Source organism: Nesoenas mayeri (genome assembly GCF_963082525.1).
Source record: "Nesoenas mayeri genome assembly, contig: SCAFFOLD_177, whole genome shotgun sequence".
NCBI classification, from domain to species: Eukaryota; Metazoa; Chordata; class Aves; order Columbiformes; family Columbidae; genus Nesoenas; species Nesoenas mayeri.
The window spans coordinates 8,568-30,009 of NW_027660012.1; positions in this window are offsets into that span (position 1 = coordinate 8,568).

Consider the following 21,442-nt stretch of genomic DNA (forward strand, 5'->3'; position numbering starts at 1 on the left):
CTCCTATATTGGGTGTCTGAGTCACGTTGAGGACATCCCACCATCTTGTTCTCCAACATTGGGTCTCTCAACCACATTGAGGATGTCCCACCATCTTTGGCCTCCAATATTGGGTCCCTCAACCACCTTGAGAACATCCCACCATCTTTGGTCACCTCCAATATCAAGTATCTCATGTTGAGGACCTCCCACCATCTTTATTCTCCAATATTGGGTCCTTCAACCACATTGAGGACATCCCACCATCTTTATCCTCCAATATTGGGTCCCTGAACCACCTTGAGGACCTTCCTGCATCTTTGGCCAACTCCAACATCAAGTATCTCATGTTGAGGACCTCCCACCATCTTTATCCTCCAATATTGGGTCCTTCAACCACCTTGAGAACATCCCACCATCTTTATTCTCCTCCAATATCAAATATCTCATGTTGAGGACCTCCCATCATCTTTATTCTCCTCCAATATCAAGTATCTCATGTTGAGGACCTCCCACCATCTTTATTCTCCAATATTGGGTCCTTCAACCACATTGGAGACCTCCCACCATCTTTGTCCTCCAATACTGGGTCCCTCAACCACCTTGAGAACATCCCACCATCTTTATTCTCCTCCAATATCAAGTATCTCATGTTGAGGACCTCCCACCACCTTTATTCTCCTCCCCTGCAGGTCCCCGAGGTGCTGGACACCATGTTGTCCCCAATGGTTCCCTTGGCCTCACTCTGTTCCTCCGGTCGCGTCATCATCTTCCCCAGGTGAGGACATTGGGGGCTGTTTGGTGGTAGAGCTGGGAAAATACGGTAGATTTGGGGGAAAACGTGGTAGATTTGGGAAAACAAGTGGTCGACTTGATGCTCTGGGTCGTGTTGGTGTCGTCTCCAGGTTTGCGGTGGAGGTCGTGGCCAAACTACAACCCAATAAGTCACAAGGAGCTCCTGGTGAGGACGAGGAGATGAGGAAGGAGAGTTTTCCACCTCTTGGCCAAGGCGAGAAAGGTAAAACAACCTCATTTGGGTGGTTTTTGGTGGGGAAATCAGCGGCATTGAGGGTTGGAGAAACCGCCTTGGAGATGATGGAGAAACCATGTTGGAAATGGTGGAGAAAGCTCATTGGAAATGGTGGAGAAACCACCTTGGAGATGATAGAGAAACCATGTTGGAGATGGTGGAGAAACCCATTGGAAATGGTGGAGAAACCTAATTGGAGATGATGGAGAAACCACCTGGAGATGATGGAGAAACCACCTTGGAGATGATGGAGAAACTGCCTTGGAGATGATGGAGAAACCACCTTGGAGATGATGGAGAAACCTCATTGGAAATGATGGAGAAACCACCTTGGAAAAGGTGGAGAAACCACCTGGAGATGTTGGAGGAGCCACCTTGGAAATGATGGAGAAACTGCCTTGGAGATGATGGAGAAACCACCTTGGAGATGATGGAGAAACCTCATTGGAGATGATGGAGAAATCACGTTGGAAACGGTGGAGAAACCTCATTGGCAATGGTGGAGAAACCACCTTGAAGATGATGGAGAAACCACCTGGAGATGTTGGAGAAGCCACCTTGGAAATGATGGAGAAACCACCTTGGAGATGATGGAGAAACCACCTTGGAGATGATGGAGAAACCTCATTGGAAATGGTGGAGAAACCTCATTGGAGATGATGGAGAAACCACCTGGAGATGATGGAGAAACTGCCTTGGAGATGGTGGAGAAACCTCATTGGAGATGATGGAGAAATCACGTTGGAAACGGTGGAGAAACCTCATTGGAAATGGTGGAGAAACCACCTTGAAGATGATGGAGAAATCACCTGGAGATGTTGGAGAAGCCACCTTGGAAATGATGGAGAAACCACCTTGGAGATGATGGAGAAGCCATGTTGGAGATGATGGAGAAACCTCATTGGAAATGGTGGAGAAACCTCATTGGAGATGATGGAGAAACCACCTGGAGATGATGGAGAAACTGCCTTGGAGATGATGGAGAAACCACCTAGGAAATGGTGGAGAAACCACCTTGGAGATGGTGGAGAAACCACCTTGGAGATGATGGAGAAACCATGTTAGAAATGGTGGAGAAACCCATTGGAAATGGTGGAGAAACCTAACTGGAGATGATGGAGAAGCCATGTTGGAGATGATGGAGAAACCACCTTGGAAATGGTGGAGAGAGCTCATTGGAAAAGGTGGAGAAACCACCTTGAAGATGATGGAGAAACCACCTGGAGATGTTGGAGGAGCCACCTTGGAAATGATGGAGAAACTGCCTTGGAGATGATGGAGAAACCACCTTGGAGATGATGGAGAAACCACCTTGGAGATGATGGAGAAACCACCTTGGAAATGGTGGGGAAACCTCATTGGAGATGGTGGAGAAACCACCTGGAGATGATGGAGAAACCACCTGGAGATGATGGAGAAACCACCTTGGAGATGATGGAGAAACCTCGTTGGAGATGATGGAGAAATCACGTTGGAAACGGTGGAGAAACCTCATTGGAAATGGTGGAGAAACCACCTTGAAGATGATGGAGAAACCACCTGGAGATGTTGGAGAAGCCACCTTGGAAATGATGGAGAAACCACCTTGGAGATGATGGAGAAGCCATGTTGGAGATGATGGAGAACGCACCTTGGAGATGGTGGAGAAACCCATTGGAAATGATGGAGAAACCACCTTGGAGATGATGGAGAAACCACCTTGGAAAAGGTGGAGAAACCACCTTGGAGATGATGGAGAAGCCACGTTGGAAATGATGGTTAAACCACGTTGGAAATGGTGGAGAAACCACCTGGAGATGATGGAGAAACCACCTTGCAGATGGTGGAGAAACCCATTGGAAATGGTGGAGAAACCTCATTGGAAATGGTGGAGAAACCACCTTGGAGATGATGGAGAAGCCACCTTGGAGATGATGGAGAAGCCATGTTGGAAATGATGGAGAAACCACCTTGGAGATGGTGGAAAAGCCATGTTGGAAATGATGGAGAACCCACCTTGGAGATGATGGAGAAACCACGTTGGAGATGATGGAGAAGCCATGTTGGAAATGGTGGTTAAACCACGTTGGAAATGGTGGAGAAACCACCTGGAGATGGTGGAGAACCCACCTTGGAGATGGTGGAGAAACTCATTGGAAATGATGGAGAAACCACCTTGGAAATTATGGAGAACCCACCTTGGAGATGATGGAGAAACCACCTTGGAGATGATGGAGAAGCCACCTTGGAGACGATGGAGAACTGGGGCAAATCTGTTGTTGGGGGGGAACGTGGTGGCCACGTCCCCCCACGTCCCTCTTGGACCTTTTTGAAGAGCCCTGAGCACCCTTGGGTGTCCCCGGGGCCACTGGTGTCACCACCATGTTCTTCTGATGATGTTTCTTCTCAGTTCCAGGTGGATTTCATGGTTTCCCAGCTCCAGGACGTCCAAACTTGACCGGTGATGAAACGTCACGGATCTGGGAGGTCACAAGGAATGAGAAGAAGAGGAGAACATCTCCTACCAGGTGAGGCTGAAGGCCTTTTGTCCAATGAGGTGGTAGATGCTCCATCTATGGCAACAATCAAGGTTGGATGAGGTTTGGAGCAACTGGAAGATGCCCTTGACCATGGATAGGGGGTTGGTCTAGATGGACCTTCAAACAGTCCTTCCAACCCAAACTATTGGAAGAGCTCAAGGTTGGATGAGGTTTGGAGCAACTGGAAGATGCCCTTGGCCATGGGAAGGGGGTTGGTCTAGATGGACCTTCAAACGGTCCTTCCAACCCAAACTATTGGAAGAGCTCAAGGTTGGATGGAGTTTGGAGCAACTGGAAGATGCCCTTGGCCATGGGAAGGGGGTTGGTCTAGATGGACCTTCAAACGGTCCTTCCAACCCAAACTATTGGAAGAGCTCAAGGTTGGATGGAGTTTGGAGCAACTGGAAGATGCCCTTGACCATGGGAAGGGGGTTGTTCTAGATAGACCTTCAAACAGTCCTTCCAACCCAAACTATTGGAAGAGCTCAAGGTTGGGTTGGATGGAGTTTAGAGGAACCTTGACTTGCTTGAAGATGTCACGGAGCTGGATCTTCTCCAGCACTTCAGGAGGACCCAGATATGACATGGGGACAGTTGTGTGTCAACTGAGGGTCCCATCTCAAGGGGTTTCCTCAGCTGAGCTGCGCAAAGAGCCACATGTCCCCAAGCCCATGGTGTCCTCAAGGTAGACCCATCTCATTGTGTCCTTCCAGGAAGCTGTTGGTGATCCAGAAGGTCTCCTCCATCCCATCAAAGGAATCGATGACCCAGAAGGTCTCTTCCACCCCATTGTCTCCTTCCAAGAAGCCATCAGTGACCCAGAAGGTCTGTTCTATCTCATCATCTCCTTCCAAGAAGCCATCAATGACCCAACAGGTCTCTTCTATCTCATCATCTCCTTCCAAGAAGCCATCAATGACCCAACAGGTCTCTTCCACCCCATTGTCTTCTTCCAAGAAGCCATCAATGACCCAGAAAGTCTCTTCCACCCCATTGTCTCCTTCCAAGAAGCCATCAATGACCCAACAGGTCTCTTCTATCTCATCATCTCCTTCCAAGAAGCCATCAATGACCCAACAGGTCTCTTCTATCTCATCATCTCCTTACAAGAAGCCATCAATGACCCAACAGGTCTCTTCTATCTCATCATCTCCTTCCAAGAAGCCATCAATGACCCACAAGGTCTCCTCACCCCAAAAGCTGTTGATGACCCTCAAACACAAGCTCAAAAGCCAAGGACGCAAGTCGGGACAAGCTCGGGGACATGGGAGACCCCAAAGCTTCATGGGAGGAAGAGGAGGAGGAGGAGAAAGACCAGGATTGGTGGAACAGTTCCTGGCCGAGATGGCGACGGCGAAGAGGATGATGATGAAACCCAAACGCCGCCATCCTCGGGGACCCCCGACCTTCGTTACGCCCGTAATTGCCGTCTTATCGGCAACGAGCTCCGAGACCAGTCTGCTCGATGTCCCCACCTATGATGTCCCCATGGGGCCACCACCAAGACCGTGACGTCAACGATAATGACGTTGGGACCTGAGAAATGGTGGCAAAACCCCAAAAATATGGATTATCGACGTGGAGCTTGGAGGTTGAGGTGGTTGAGGAACCTCTGGTTGGGTTGAGGTCATGGATGGTTGGTCCAACTCAACGTGGAGCTTCTCCGAAGACCAAGACTCATTGTCCTCTTGGTCCCATGTGGAAGGGGATGCTTAAAAATACCAAGAAGTTGCAAAATAAATGGGTTAATTGGTTAATTAATTGGTTAATTTGGTTAATTGTTTGCAACTGGAAGGGGGTTGAGTGTTGGCCATGGTGGTGGGATCAACACAATGGGGGTGGAGCCACCTGTGGGACCTTCTCATGGGACCTTCTTAGGTCATCCCAGTGACACCAGTAGGTCCCCTGGGTCATCCCAGTTGGGCAAGAAGAGCACTAGTGGTGGATTGGGGAGCACTGGGGGGACTGGGGGAACTGGGGAGAACTGGGGAGAACTGGGGGGGACTGGGGAGCACTGGGAGGAACTGGGATGATCTGGAAAGCACTGGAGAGCACTGGATTGGACTGGGAAGCACTGGGGGGGACTGGGGAGAACTGGGGAGCACTGGGGAGCACTGGGGGGAACTGGTTGGGGACTGGGGAGCACTGGAGAGCACTGAATTGGACTGGGAAGCACTGGAGAGCACTGGGGGGGACTGGGAAGCACTGGGGGGGACTGGGGAGAACTGGGGAGCACTGGGGAGAACTGGGGGGCACTGGAGAGCACTGGGGAGAACTGGGGAGCACTGGGGGGGACTGGGGAGCACTGGGAGGAACTGGGGAGCACTGGGAAAGACTGGAGAGCACTGGGGAGCACTGGGGGGGACTGGGGAGAACTGGGGAGCACTGGGGGGGACTGGGGAGCACTGTGAGGAACTGGGATGATCTGGGAAGCACTGGAGAGCACTGGATTGGACTGGGGAGCACTGGGGGGAACTGGGGGGGGTGGGACTGGGGAGCACTGGGAGGAACTGGGGAGAACTGGGGAGACTGGAGAGCACTGGGGAGCCCTGGGGGTGGACTTGGAAGCACTGGGGGGGATCTAAAAGCCATCAATCACCCCCCCAAAACACAATAAGCACCCCATATTCATCCCTAATTGCAAAGTGGGGTGCCCCCCCCCCCAAAAAAAAACCTCCGGAGGGTAAAAGGCACCGCTGGGATTCGAACCCAGGATCTCCTGTTTACTAGACAGGCGCTTTAACCAACTAAGCCACGGCGCCGCCTGGCGGAGCGGCGCGGCCACGCCCCCCATCCCTGGCGCCGGCGGCTCCGCGCATGCGCGGGGGGGTGGGGGGAATAGGGGCGCAAAAAGGGGGTGCGAAGGGGGTGTAAAAGGGGGGAGAAAGGGGGGGGGGATGGGGGGAGGGTTTGTAAAGGGGGGGACAATGGGGTGCAAAGGGGGGGGTGCAAAGGGGGTGTAAAAAGGGGGGCAATGGGGGGTGCAAAAGGGGGGGTTGCAAAGGGGGCAATGGGGGGTGCAAAAGTGGGGGGCAATGGGGGGTGCAAAAGTGGGGGGGCAATGGGGGGTGCAAAAAGGGGGTGCAAAGGGGGTGTAAAAAAGGGGGGCAATGGGGCTGCAAAGAGGGGAGGGTTGCAAAGGGGGCAATGGGGGGTGCAAAAGTGGGGGGCAATGGGGGTGCAAAAGTGGGGGGGCAATGGGGGGTGCAAAAGTGGGGGGCAATGGGGGGTGCAAAGAGGGGGGTGCAAATGGGGTGTAAAAAGGGGGACAATGGGAGGTGCAAAAGTGGGGGGCAATGGGGGGTGCAAAGAGGGGGGTGCAAAGGGGGTGTAAAAAAGGGAGGCAATGGGGGTGCAAAAGGGGGGGTTGCAAAAGGGGCAATGGGGGGTGCAAAAGTGGGGGCAATGGGGGGTGCAAAAGGGGAGGTGCCAAAGGGGGGGTTGCAAAGGGGGCAATGGGGGGTGCAAAAGTGGGGTTGCAAAGGGGGGAATGGGGGGTGAAAAAGTGGGGGGCAATGGGGGGTGCAAAGAGGGGGGTGCAAAGGGGGTGTAAAAAGGGGGGCAATGGGGGTGCAAAGAGGGGAGGGTTGCAAAGGGGGCAATGGGGGGTGTAAAAGTGGGGGGCAATGGGGGGTGCAAAAGTGGGGGGGCAATGGGGGGTGAAAAGTGGGGGGGCAATGGGGGGTGCAAAGAGGGGGGTGCAAATGGGGTGTAAAAAGGGGGACAATGGGGGGTGCAAAAGTGGGGGGCAATGGGGGGTGCAAAGAGGGGGGTGCAAAGGGGGTGTAAAAAGGGAGGCAATGGGGGTGCAAAAGGGGGGGGTTGCAAAGGGGGCAATGGGGGGTGCAAAAGTGGGGGCAATGGGGGGTGCAAAAGGGGAGGTGCCAAAGGGGGGGTTGCAAAGGGGGCAATGGGGGGTGCAAAAGTGGGGTTGCAAAGGGGGGAATGGGGGGTGAAAAAGTGGGGGGCAATGGGGGGTGCAAAGAGGGGGGTGCAAAGGGGGTGTAAAAAGGGGGGCAATGGGGGTGCAAAGAGGGGAGGGTTGCAAAGGGGGCAATGGGGGGTGCAAAAGTGGGGGGCAATGGGGGTGCAAAAGTGGGGGGGCAATGGGGGGTGCAAAAGTGGGGGGCAATGGGGGTGCAAAGAGGGGGGTGCAAATGGGGTGTAAAAAGGGGGACAATGGGGGGTGCAAAAGTGGGGGGCAATGGGGGGGTGCAAAGAGGGGGGTGCAAAGGGGGTGTAAAAAGGGAGGCAATGGGGGTGCAAAAGGGGGGGGTTGCAAAGGGGGCAATGGGGGGTGCAAAAGTGGGGGGCAATGGGGGGTGCAAAAGGGGAGGTGCCAAAGGGGGGGTTGCAAAGGGGGCAATGGGGGGTGCAAAAGTGGGGTTGCAAAGGGGGGAATGGGGGGTGAAAAAGTGGGGGGCAATGGGGGGTGCAAAGAGGGGGTGCAAAGGGGGTGTAAAAAGGGGGGCAATGGGGGGTGCAAAAGTGAGGGGCAATGGGGGGTGCAAAGAGGGGGGGTGCCAAACGGGGGTTGCAAAGGGGGTAATGGGGGGGTGCAAAAGTGGGGGTGCCAAAAGGGGGTTGCAAAGGGGGTAATGGGGGGTGAAAAAGTGGGGGGCAATGGGGGGTGCAAAGAGGGGGTGCAAAGGGGGTGTAAAAAGGGGGGCAATGGGGGTGCAAAGAGGGGAGGGTTGCAAAGGGGGCAATGGGGGGTGCAAAAGTGGGGGGCAATGGGGGTGCAAAAGTGGGGGGCAATGGGGGGTGCAAAAGTGGGGGGCAATGGGGGGTGCAAAGAGGGGGGTGCAAATGGGGTGTAAAAAGGGGGACAATGGGGGGTGCAAAAGTGGGGGGCAATGGGGGGTGCAAAGAGGGGGGTGCAAAGGGGGTGTAAAAAGGGAGGCAATGGGGGTGCAAAAGGGGGGGGGTTGCAAAGGGGGCAATGGGGGGTGCAAAAGTGGGGGGCAATGGGGGGTGCAAAAGGGGAGGTGCCAAAGGGGGGGTTGCAAAGGGGGCAATGGGGGGTGCAAAAGTGGGGGTTGCAAAGGGGGGAATGGGGGTGAAAAAGTGGGGGGCAATGGGGGGTGCAAAGAGGGGGTGCAAAGGGGGTGTAAAAAGGGGGGCAATGGGGGGTGCAAAAGTGAGGGGCAATGGGGGGTGCAAAGAGGGGGGGTGCCAAACGGGGGTTGCAAAGGGGGTAATGGGGGGGTGCAAAAGTGGCGGGTGCCAAAAGGGGGTTGCAAAGGGGGTAATGGGGGGTGCAAAAGTGGGGGGCAATGGGGGGGGGTGTGTGCGATGGGGTGTGCAAAGAGGGGGTGCAAACGGGAGTGCAAATGGGATGTAAAAAGGGGAGCAATGGGGGGTTGCAAAAGTGGGGGTGCCAAAGGGGGTAATGGGGGGTGGACAAATTGGGGGCAACGAGGGCGTGTGTGCAATGGAGGGGGGGGGGGTGATGCAGCAGCCGGGTCTCGAACCGGCAACTCCGGCTCCGCGGGCGGAGCTGCTGCCGCGGCGCCACGGGGCCGCCAGAGAGGAGCAGGGGCGGGAAAGGGCGGGGGTGTGCACGGGGGGTGGGGGGTTGCACAGGGTGTTGCACGGGGGTGTGAAAAGGGTGTTGCACAGCGGGGGGTGTTGCACGGGGGCGAGGGGGGGTATGCAAAGGGTGTTGCACGGGGGGGTGTGCACAGGGTGTTGCACGGGGGTGTGCAAAGGGTGTTGCACGGGGGGGTGTGCACAAGGTGTTGCACGGGGGTATGCAAAGGGTGTTGCATGGGGTGGGGTGTTGCATGGGGTGAGGTGTTGCACGGGGTGTTGCACGGGGGGGTGTTGCACGGGGGTGTGCAAAGGGTGTTGCACGGGGGGGGTGTTGCAAAGGTTGTTGCACGGGGGGGGTGTGCACAGGGTGTTGCACGGGGGGTGTGCACAAGGTGTTGCACGGGGGTGTGCAAAGGGTGTTGCATGGGGTGGGGTGTTGCACGGGGTGTTGCACGGGGGGGTGTTGCACGGGGGGTGTGCAAAGGGTGTTGCATGGGGGTGTGCAAAGGGTGTTGCACGGAGGGGGTGTTGCACGGGAGGTGTGCACAGGGTGTTGCATGGGGGGGGTGTTGCACAGGGTGTTGCATGGGGGTGTGTTCCACGGGGGGGTGTGCACAAGGTGTTGCACGGAGGGTGTGCAAAGGTTGTTGCATGGGGGGGGGTGTTGCACGAGGGGTGTGCAAAGGGTGTTGCACGGGGGGGGTGTTGCATGAGGGTGTGCAAAGGGTGTTGCAAGGGGCGGGTGTTGCACGAGGCGTCCATCCGCCCCTCCCCCTCCCCGTGACCCCACCCATTCCCGGACGCCTGGGTCCTCTCCCAGCACGGGGAAGGTGTTGCGGGGGGGTTGCACCTCCAGGGCCACCCCTCGGGGCTACAACAGGTCCCTTAGCAACGGTTGCCATAGCAACGGGGATGCTTTGTCCATAGCAACCTCTACCATAGCAACGGGGGGGGGTGCTGTGTTCATAGCAACCGCTGCCATAGCAACGGAGGGAGATGCTGCCCCCTCCCCCCCCCAAAGACACCACGTGACTCCTCCTCCCCCTCCTCCCCCCCCCCATCCAGCTGATGAATCAGGGGACCCAGGCGTTCGGGGAGGGGGGGGGTGTGCCGACTCACCCCTTCCTCCCCCGCCCCCCCCACCAAGGACCCAGGCGTCCGGGAGGGGGGAGGGGCCAGAGCGGGATGGGGGGGGGGGGGGAGGGGGGGGCGGGTCACCCCCAAGGACGCGGATTGGGGGGGGGGGGAGGGGGGGGTGGGAATGGGGGGGGTCGGCTCGTGCCGCTGCAGTAGGAGACCCCCCCACGTGATCCCGAGGTGACGTCACCGCCGCCCCTCCCCCCCCCCCGGGAGGGGGAGGGAGGGGGATGGGGGGGGCGCTGGTGCCGCAGGGTGAATCATCCACGGGAGGGGCGGGGGGGGAGGGGAAGGGAGGCCCGCATGGCCCCCCCAGCCCCTATAGAGACCCCCCAGCCCCTATAGAAACCCCCCAGCCCCTATAGAGACCCCCCAGCCCCTATAGACTTTCCACAGACCCTATAGAAACCACCCAGACCCATAGACCCCCCCCAAGCCCTATAGACCCCCAGCCCCTATAGAGCCCCTAAGCCCTTATAGAGACCCCCCAGCCCCTATAGACTTTCCACAGACCCTATAGAAACCACCCAGACCCATAGACCCCCCCCAACCCCTATAGACTCCCAGCCCCTATAGAGCCCCTGAGCCCTTATAGAGACCCCCCAGCCCCTATAGACTTTCCACAGCTCCTATAGAAACCCCCCAGCCCCATAGACCCCCCCCAACCCCTATAGAACCCCAGCCCCTATAGAGCCCCTGAGCCCTTATAGAGACCCCTCAGACCCTAGAGAGACCCCCCCAGCCCCTATAGACTTTCCACAGACCCTATAGAAACCCTCCAGCCCCTATAGAGACCCCCTGGACCCCTATAGACCCCCAGCCCCTATAGAGCCCCTGAGCCCTTATAGAGACCCCCCAGCCCCTATAGAGACCCCCCAGCCCCTATAGACTTTCCACAGACCCTATAGAGACCCCCCCAGCCCCTATAGAGACCCCCTGAACTCCTATAGACCCCTCAAGCTGCTATAGAGCTCCTCAGGCCCTATAGAGCCCCTCAGGCCCTATAGACACACCACAGACCCTATAGAGCCCCCCAAGCTCCTATAGGACCCCCCAGCCCATATAGATCCCCTGCAGGCCCTATAGAGTCCCCCACGCTCCTATAGACCTCCCCCAGTTCCTATAGAACCCCCCGGCTCCCATAGGACCCCTCCAGCCCCTATGTACCCCCCTCCCCTATAGACCTTCTGCAGATCCTATAGAGCCCCCCAATCCCCTATAGACCTCCCCTTGCAGCCCCTATGGAGCCCCCACCAGCCCCTATAGAGACCCCCCCCAGCCTCCTTCTCCCTCTAAATCCTTTATACATCCTCCTTCTCCCTATACATCCCCCATACATCCACCTTTTCCCTATAGACCCCCACACTGCCCTTATACATCCTCATTTGGCCACCTGGTTCCTATAGACACCCCCCACGGCCTCCTTGCTCCTATACATCCCCCCACACCCTCCTTGGCCCTATACATTTACCACGTCCCTTCCTTGCCCCTATACACCCTCCCAGCCCCTATACATTCACCCTACAACTTCACAGCCCCTATACACCCCCCCTAAAGCTTTCTAGTCCCTATAGACCCCCACAACCCTTCCCTACTCCTATACATCCCCCCACACCCTCTCCTTCTCCCTATACATCCCCCCTACAGCTTCCCAGCCCCTATACATGCCCCCCTACATCCCCCCAGCCCCTATACATTCTCCTACAGCTTTGCAGCCTATATACATCCCCCCTACATCCCCCCAGCCCCTATACATCCCCCCTACAACTTCCCAGCCCCTATACGTTCTCCTACATCTTTGCAGCCTATATACACCCCCCCTACATCCCCTATACATCCCCCCTACAACTTCCCAGCCCCTATACACCCCCCCTACATCCCCCCAGCCCCTATACATCCCTCTACATCTTTGCAGCCCCTATACATCCCCTCAGCCCCTATACATCCCCCCAACCCCTATACACCTTCCCCAGTCCCCCAGCCCCTATACGTCCCCCCACACAGCCCCCCAGCCCCTATACATTCCCTACATGCTCCCAGCCCCTATATGCCCCCACAACCCTTCCCAGCCCCTATACATCCCCCCCGCCCCATACATCCCCCTCCCATAGGGGCCGGGGCTGCAGCAGCTGCAGCAAATTAATGACTCATCCCCCCCCCCCTTCCCCCCCACCCAGGGGTGGGGGGAGGGGTCAGAGCTCTATAAGGGCCCCCCCCCCGACACCTACACATTTGCACACTCACCCCCCCCCCCGCCCCCCCAAACAGCTGCATTGGTGAGTCACCTCCTCCCGCAGTGCTGGCCTAGGGGTGCGCACCTATAGACCGACCTATAGAGCCGTATGGGGGGTGCAGAGAGACATAGAGGGCCATATAGAACCTCATAGAGACATATAGGGCCATGCGGAGACATATAGGGCCGTGGGGAGACATATAGGGCCGTATAGGGGGGTCTAGAGAGACATATAGGGAGGTCTAGAGAGACATATAGAGCCGTATAGGGAAGTCTAGAGAGACATATAGAGCCTTACAGAGGCATATGGGGAGATGCAGAGAGACGTAGAGTCATATAGGGAGATATATAGGGCTATCTAGAGACATAAAGGGAGATCTAGAGAGGCATATAGGGAGGTCTAGAGAGACATATAGAGCCATATAGGGAGGTCTAGAGAGACATATAGAGCCTTACAGAGACATATGTGGAGATGCAGAGATACGTAGAGTCATATAGGGAGATATGTAGGGCTATCTAGAGACATAAAGGGAGATCTAGAGAGGCGTATAGGGAGGTCTAGAGAGACATATAGAGCCATATAGGGAGGTCTAGAGAGACATATAGAGCCTTACAGAGACATATGGGGAGATGCAGAGATAGATACGTAGAGTCATATAGGGAGATATATAGGGCTATCTAGAGACATAAAGGGAGATCTAGAGAGGCATATAGGGAGATAGAGAGACAGAGCCATATAGAGATATAGGGAGATATAGAGAGGCACGCAGATCCATATAGAGAGACATGGAGGGAGATATCTAGAGCCATATAGACATATAGGGAGATAGAGAGAGACACACAGAGCCATATAGAGACATATAGAGAGTCATATAGACATATAGGGAAATACATAAAGACAGACGGAGCCATATAGAGAGACAGAGCTATACAGGGAGATATCTGGAGCTATATAGGGAGATATATAGAGCCATATAGAGACATATAGGGAGATACACAGAGACATTTAGACCCATATGGAGACACATAGGGAGATATAGAGAGCCGTAGCGAGCAACACAGAGAGATATAGAGAGACATATAGGGAGACATATAGAGACATATACACACGTGTAGAGGCACATATACACACGTATAGAGACACATCTACACATATAGAGGCATGTGCATGCATATAGATGCACCTATACACATGCCTATATGCTGATGCGTGTGTATATGGGTACATACCCCCCTATATACATATGTATATGTAGATATACACGTCTATATGCACACCCCCCCCATGTATATATGTATATGCAGATATACACATACATATGCACATACACGCCTATATACTCATATGTGTATGCAGACATATACATATGCACATACACCCCTATATACTCAAATGCATATGCAGATACACACCCAAATATGCAGATACACGCCTATATATGCGCACCCCCATGTATATAGACCGCCTATAGCTATGCATATACACGTATAGGCGCGTGGGTGTCCGTGTCCTTCCAAAGGTGGGGGTGTCCTTGTGTGTGTGGGGAATGTATAGGAGGGCGAGGGGATGTATGGGGGGGGGGGGGGGGGATGTATAGAGGGGTGAGGGGACGTGTTGGGGGGGGGGGTGTCCGGGTGTATAGGAGGCTCTATAGGGTCTGCAGGGGGTCTCTATATACATATAAACCCCTCTGTGCGCCCCCATTCATTCATTCATCACCACTACCCCCCCCCCCCCCAGTCACGCCCCATTCATCCCAACCCCCCCCCATTCATTCATCCCGCGGCCGCTCCCAGCGCAGCCGCCGCTCTGCGCATGCGCAGCCCCCGTTACCCCCCGCGCCCGCCCGGCCGGATTTTATGAATGGGCCATTGACGTCAATGGAGACCCCCCACGTGGGTCCCCCGCGCGTGTATAAAGGGGGCGGTGCCGGCGCTGGCCAGGGTGCTGAAGGGCGATAGAACGGCCAAAGGGGGACCCCCCCCCCCCAAAACACCCCTCCCCCCCGCTTCACCGAGACACCCCCCCCCACTTCAAGGGGACCACCCCCCTCTTCAGACTCCCCCCACCCCCACCAGGACCCCCCCTCACCGCCCCACCCCCCCAGCTTGGAAAAGGGGGGGGGTGAAAGGAGCCCCCCCACACCTCGGAGCCGGTAAATACCCCTTGATCCCCCTCGGGTGGGTTGTTTTTTGGGGGGGGGAGGGCGCCCCGACCCCAAATGGGGGGGGATGGGGTGTGAGGGGGTAGGGGAGGGGAGTGTGCACGCATGGGGGTGTTGATTTGGGGGGGGGGGTTGGGTGTGCGTGGGTGTTCCCTGGGGTTGTGTGCACGAGTGGGTGTATTTTGGAGGGGGTGGGGGGTGGTTGGTGTGGGTGTGTTGAGTGGGAGGGCGGGTGTGCGCACACGCGTGTGTGGGTGTTCCCTGGGGTGTACATACGGGTGTTCTGTGGGTGTACATACGTGTGTGTTCTGGGGTGTACGTGTGTGTTCCATAGGGTGTACTCGTGTGTTCCATAGGGTGTACATGTATATTCCATAGGGTGTACTCATGTGTTCTGTGGGGTGTACACGTGTGTTCCATAGGGTGTACTTGTGTGTTCCATGGGGTGTATATACGTGTGTTCAGTGGGGTGTTCATGTATGTTCCATAGGGTGTACTCATGTGTTCTGTGGGTTGTACGCATGTGTTCCGTGGGGTGTACTCATGTGTTCCATGGGGTGTATATACGTGTATTCCGTGGGGTGTACGCGTGTGTTCCACGGGGTGTACATGTATATTCCATAGGGTGTACTCATGTGTTCTGTGGGTTGTACACGTGTGTTCAGTGGGGTGTACATGTATGTTCCATAGGGTGTACTCGTGTTCCATGGGGTGTACACGTGTGTTCCGTGGGGTGTACGTGTGTGTTCCATAGGGTGTACTCGTGTTCTGTGGGTTGTACTCATGTGTTCTGTGAGGTGTACGTGTGTGTTCCGTGGGGTGTATATACGTGTGTTCCGTGGGGTGTACGCGTGTGTTCCATGGGGTGTATATACGTGTGTTCCGTGGGGTGTACGCGTGTGTTCCATGGGGTGAACATGTATATTCCATAGGGTGTACTCATGTGTTCTGTGGGTTGTACACGTGTGTTCAGTGGGGTGTACATGTATGTTCCATAGGGTGTACTCGTGTGTTCCGTGGGGTGTACATACGTGTGTTCCGTGGGGTGTACGTGTGTGTTCCATAGGGTGTACTCATGTGTTCCGTGGGGTGTATATACGTGTGTTCTATAGGGTGTACTCATGTGTTCTGTGGGTTGTACACGTGTGTTCAGTGGGGTGTACATGTATGTTCCATAGGGTGTACTCGTGTGTTCCATGGGGTGTACATGTATATTCCATAGGGTGTACTCATGTGTTCTGTGGGGTGTACATGTGTGTTCCGTGGGGTGTACGTGTGTGTTCCATAGGGTGTACTCATGTGTTCCGTGGGGTGTACACGTGTGTTTTGGGGTGTATATACGTGTGTTCCGTGGGATGTACGCGTGTGTTCCATAGGGTGTACTTGTGTGTTCCATGGGGTGTATATACGTGTGTTACATAGAGTGTACTCGTGTGTTCCATAGGGTGTACTCATGTGTTCCGTGGGGTGTACGTGTGTGTTCCATAGGGTGTACTCGTGTTCCGTGGGCTGTACATACGTGTGTTCTGCGGGGTGTACACGTGTGTTCCATAGGGTGTACTTGTGTGTTCCGTGGGGTGTACATGTGTGTTCCATAGGGTGTACTCGTGTGTTCCATAGGGTGTATATACATGTGTTCCATAGGGTGTACTCGTGTGTTCCGTGGGGTGTATATACGTGTGTTCCATATGGTGTACTCGTGTGTTCCATGGGGTGTATATACGTGTATTCCATGGAGTGTACATATGTGTGTATTCCATAGGGTGTACTCGTGTGTCCTGCGGTGTACACGTGTGTTCCATGGGGTGTACATATGTGTGTTCCATAGGGTGTACTCATGTGTTCCATGGGATGTATATACATGTGTTCCATAGGGTGTACTCGTGTGTTCCATGGGGTGTACATATGTGTGTTCCATAGGGTGTACACATATGTTCCTGGGTGTACATACGTGTGTTCCATAGGGTGTAGTATGAGTGTCCACACGTGTGTGTGTACCCCAGGTTGTACATATGTGTGCGTGTGTTGCACACGCGTGTGTTCCATAGGGTGTACGAGTGTATATGTGTGTGTGTCCCCCCCACTCTGTGTGTGTGTCACCCCCATGGGTGTGCGCCCCCCCCCCCCGCCACCCCCCCAAAATGTACCTGTGTGGGTGTCACTCGCCGCCGCCTCTGTCACACGACTGTGTGTGTCACACGGTGTTGTCACACGTGTGACACATACCCCCCCCCGCCCCATAAACGGCACCGGGGGGGGGGGGGATGTTTGGGGGGGGACTTGGGGGGGGGTCCATGGGGGCTTAGGGGGGTCTTGGGGGGGTATGGGGGTCCCTGGGGACATTGGGGACATGGAGGGGACATTGGGGACATGGGGGGGACATTGGGGTCCCAGGGGGACATTGGGGACATGGGGGGGAAATGGGGGTCCCAGGGGGGGGATGGGGGTCCCAGGGGACATTTGGGACATGGGGGGGACATTTGGGACGTGGGGGAAATATTGGGGTCCCAGGGGGACATTTGGGATATGGGGGGGACATTGGGGTCCCAGGAGGGGTATGGGGGTCCCAGGGGGACATTTGGGACATAGGGGGGGACATTTGGGACATGGGGGGATATGGGGGTCCCAGGGGGACATTTGGGACATGGGGGGGACATTGAGGACATGGGGGGGATATGGGGGTCCCAGGAGGACATTTGGGACATGAGGGGACACTGGGGTCCCAGGGGGACATTTGGAACATGGGGGGGGGGCATTTGGGACATGGGGGGGACATTTGGGACATGGGGGGAAATGGGGGTCCCAGGTGGGGGATGGGGGTCCCAGGGGGACATTTGGGACATAGGGGGGGACATTTGGGACATGGGGAGGGTATGGGAGTCCCAGGGGGACATTTGGGACATGGGGGGATATGGGGGTCCCAGAGGGACATTTGGGACATGGTGGGGGGACATTTGGGACGTGGGGGAAATATTGGGGTCCCAGGGGGACATTTGGGACATGGTGGGGGGACATTTGGGACTTGGGGGGGACATTGGGGTCCCAGGGGGACATTTGGGACATGGGGGGGATATGGGGGTCCCAGGGGGACATTGGGGACATGGGGGGGGTCATTTGGGACATGGGGGGGATATGGGGGTCCCAGGTGGACATTTGGGACATGAGGGGGGACATTGGGGTCCCAGGAGGGGTATGGGGGTCCCAGGGGGGGCATTTGGGACATGGGGGGGACCCCCACTGGTGGCTTGAAGCAGGGGGGACATTGTTGGGGGTGTCATAGCATGGGGGGGGGCGGCGATCCCCCAAATTTGGGGGGGGGAGGATCCCCCAAGTTTGGGGAGGGGGATCCCCAAGTTTGGGGGGGGGTCCTCTAAGTTTGGGTGGGGGGATCCCCCAAGTTTAGGTGGGGGGCTCCCCCAACTTTGGGGGGGATTCCCAAGTTCGGGGGGGGGGTGTCCCCCAACTTTGGGTGGGGGGTCCCCAAGTTTGCAGGGGGGTCCCCAAATTTCGGGGGGCGTCCCCAAATCTGGGGAAGGGTTCCCCAAGTTTGGGTGGGGGGTTCCCCAAGTCTGGGGGGGGGATTCCCAAGTTCGGGAAGTGGGGGTTCCCCCAACTTTGGGGGGGGATTCCCCAAGTTTCAGGGGGGTGATCCCCGAAGTTTGGGGGGGGGGGGAGAGATCCCCCAAGTTTCCGTGGGGTCCCCCAACTTTGGGGTTAATTCCCAAGTTCGAAGGGGAGGGTTCCCCCAAGTTTGGGGGGGGTCCCCAAGTTCGGGGGGGATACCCCAAGTTTGCGTGGGGTCCCCCAAGTTTCGGGGGGGTCCCCCAACTTTGGGGTGGGAATTCCCAAGTTCGGGGGGATCCCCCAAGTTCGAGGGGTGGGTTCCCCAAGTTTGGGGGGGGGTCCCCAAGTTCGGGGGGATACCCCAAGTTTGGGGGCGGGTTCCCCAAATTCGGGGGGATCCCCCAAATTCGGGGGGGGGGGTCCCCTAACTTTGGGGGGCAATTCCCAACTTCGAGGGGGAGGGTTCCCCCAAGTTTGCGTGGGGTCCCCCAAGTTTGAGGGGGGGTTCCCCAACTTTGGGGGGCAATTCCCAAGTTGGAAGGGGAGGGTTCCCCCAAGTTTGAGGGGGGGGTTCCCCAAGTTTGGGGGGGGTTCCCCAAGTTCGGGGGGATACCCCAAGTTTGGGGGGGGGGTCCCCAAATTCGGGGGGATCCCCCAAATTCGGGGGGGGGGGGTCCCCTAACTTTGGGTGGCAATTCCCAAGTTCGAAGGGGAGGGTTCCCCCAAGTTTGGGGGGGGTCCCCTAAGTTCGGGGGGATCCCCCAAGTTCAGGGGGATCCCCCAAATTCGGGGGGTCCCCCAACTTTGGGGGGTAAGTCCCAAGTTCGAAGGGGAGGGTTCCCCCAAGTTTGGGGGGGGGTTCCCCAAGTTCGGGGGGATACCCCAAGTTTGCGTGGGGTCCTCCAAGTTCGGGGGGATACCCCAAGTTTCGGGGGGGGGTCCTTCAACTTTGGGGGGTAATTCACAAGTTCGAAGGGGAGGGTTCCCCCAAGTTTGAGGGGGGTTCCCCAAGTTCGAGGGGGAGAATTCCATCAAGTTTGGGGGGGGTCCCCCAAGTTCGGGGGGTTCCCCAAGTTCGGGGGATCCCCCCAAGTTTGGGGGGTGGGGGGGTGCGTTGGGGGGGGTGTTCCCCCAAGTTTATGGGCGGGGCCAACATGTCTCCCCCCCCCTTTCCAGGCACAATGGCGCCGCCCCCGCGCCCCCTGCGCATCGTCGCCCTCCTCCTCTCCATCAGCCTCTTGGTCCAAAGCCGCCCCCAACCCACATCCCCACGCCCCCCCCCCGCAACCAGCGGACCCCCAACGCACCCCCCCCTCCCCACCCCCCAAAACCCACCCCACCGCCCCCCAACCCCACTCGAGCTTAACGAAGCGCTCGGCGCCCACGGGGACCCATAACGAGGTGTTGAAGGAGCTGGAAGAACTCGGGAGGCTCCGAGCTGAAGCCAAAAGGGACCGGCAACGTGACCGTGAACTTGAAAGGGACCGGGGGTGGCCAAGTTCAAGGCAGCTCCGGCAACAGCAGAGTTTGGAGCATCGGTTGTTGGAACGGCGTTACCAAGAGTTGGCCGAGAGCCGGCGACAAGCCGAAGCCGCTCGGAAAGCGGCGGTGGAAGAGGAACGCTTGGCGGATTTGGCGTCCGATCTATTGCTCCGGTATCTTCTACACGGGCCCGGTGTGGCGGTGGAGGAGGATAAGAGGTCGGAAGAGGAAGAGGAGGAGGAGGAAGAGGAGGAAGAAGCGCCCGGGGATGAGGAGGAAGAGCTGGAGGAAGGAGACGATGGGTTGGAAGGGTTCGATGGTGATGGGTTTGGTGATGGATTGGAGGGCAATGGGGGTTTGGAGGACAACGGGCGCTACGAGGTCAACAAGGGGTTCAAGGTCAACAAGGGGTTCAAGGTCAACAAGGGGTTCAAGGTCAACGATGGGTTTGAAGACAACGGGGGCTTGGAGGACAATGGGGGATTCAAGGTCAACAGAGGCTTCAAGGGCAACAGGGGCTTTGATGGCAACGAGGGGTTCAAGGTCAACAGGGGCTTCAAGGGCAACAAGGGCTTCAAGGGCAACGAGGGCTTGGAGGACAATGGGGGCTTGGAGGACAATGGGGGCTTCAAGGTCAACGATGGGTTTGAAGATGCCGGGTTCAAGGTCAACAGGGGCTTTGATGGCAACGGGGGCTTCAAGGTCAAGAGCTTCAAGGGCAATGAGGGCTTGGAGGACAATGGGGTCTTCAAGGTCAACGATGGGTTTGAAGGCAAGAGGGGCTTCAAGGTCAACAAGGGCTTTGATGGCAACGGGGGCTTCAAGGTCAACAGGGGCTTCAAGGTCAACGAGGGGTTTGAAGACAACGATGGGTTCAAGGTCAACAGGGGCTTTGATGGCAACGGGGGCTTCAGGGTCAACGATGGGTTCAAGGTCAACGATGGGTTCAAAGGCAACGATGGGTTCAAGGTCAATGATGGGTTCAAAGTCAATGATGGGTTCAAGGTCAACGATGGGTTCAAGGTCAACGATGACTTTGAGGGCAACGGTGGCTTAGAAGACAACGAGATCCTTCCAAGGGGCAACGAGATGTTCCCAAGGGGCAACGAGCTCCCGGGGGGGGACAACGAGATGCCGGGAGGATCCAATGAGATCCCGGGGGGGTCTAATGAAATCCCCGCCCCCCAAGACCCGGCCGAGGTCGATGACCTTGACCCTGGGACCATCGACCAATTGATTGAGCTGTCCAGTAAGCTCCACCTCCCGGCCGATGACGTCGTCGACATCATCCATGACGTCGAGCAGAAGCGCAAGATGGAGGCGACCGTGGGGGCCCCCCCCAAAACTCATCCGACCCCTCCCCCCCCGCCCTCATAACCGCCCTTCGCTCTTGTCCAATCAGCTACCGGGACGGACTTTCCTGCCCCGCCCCCAACGCCCCCCACCCCCACTACAGAATTATCTGGAAAGGGTTTGGGGGAGGGGACCCCCCCCGGGGGTTTCCGTGATGGGGGGGGGGGCACCCCCCAAAATCCCCCTCCCCCCGCCTGCTCGGATGTCCCCTCCCCCACCCTGTCCTGGGTCACACCAGTTGTCCTGTGGTTCCCAGTTTGGTCCTCCCAGTCCTCCCAGTTCCAGTTGTAGAGTCCTCCCAGTTTCGTGCCCTTCACCCCCTTTTCAGCTCTAGAGCCCCCCCAGTTCCAGCTCCAGTGCCTCCCAGTTCCCTCCCAGTTCCTCCCAGTTCCTCCCCCAGTCTCATCATGTTCCCACTTCTTCCCTAGAGACCCCCCAGTCCCTC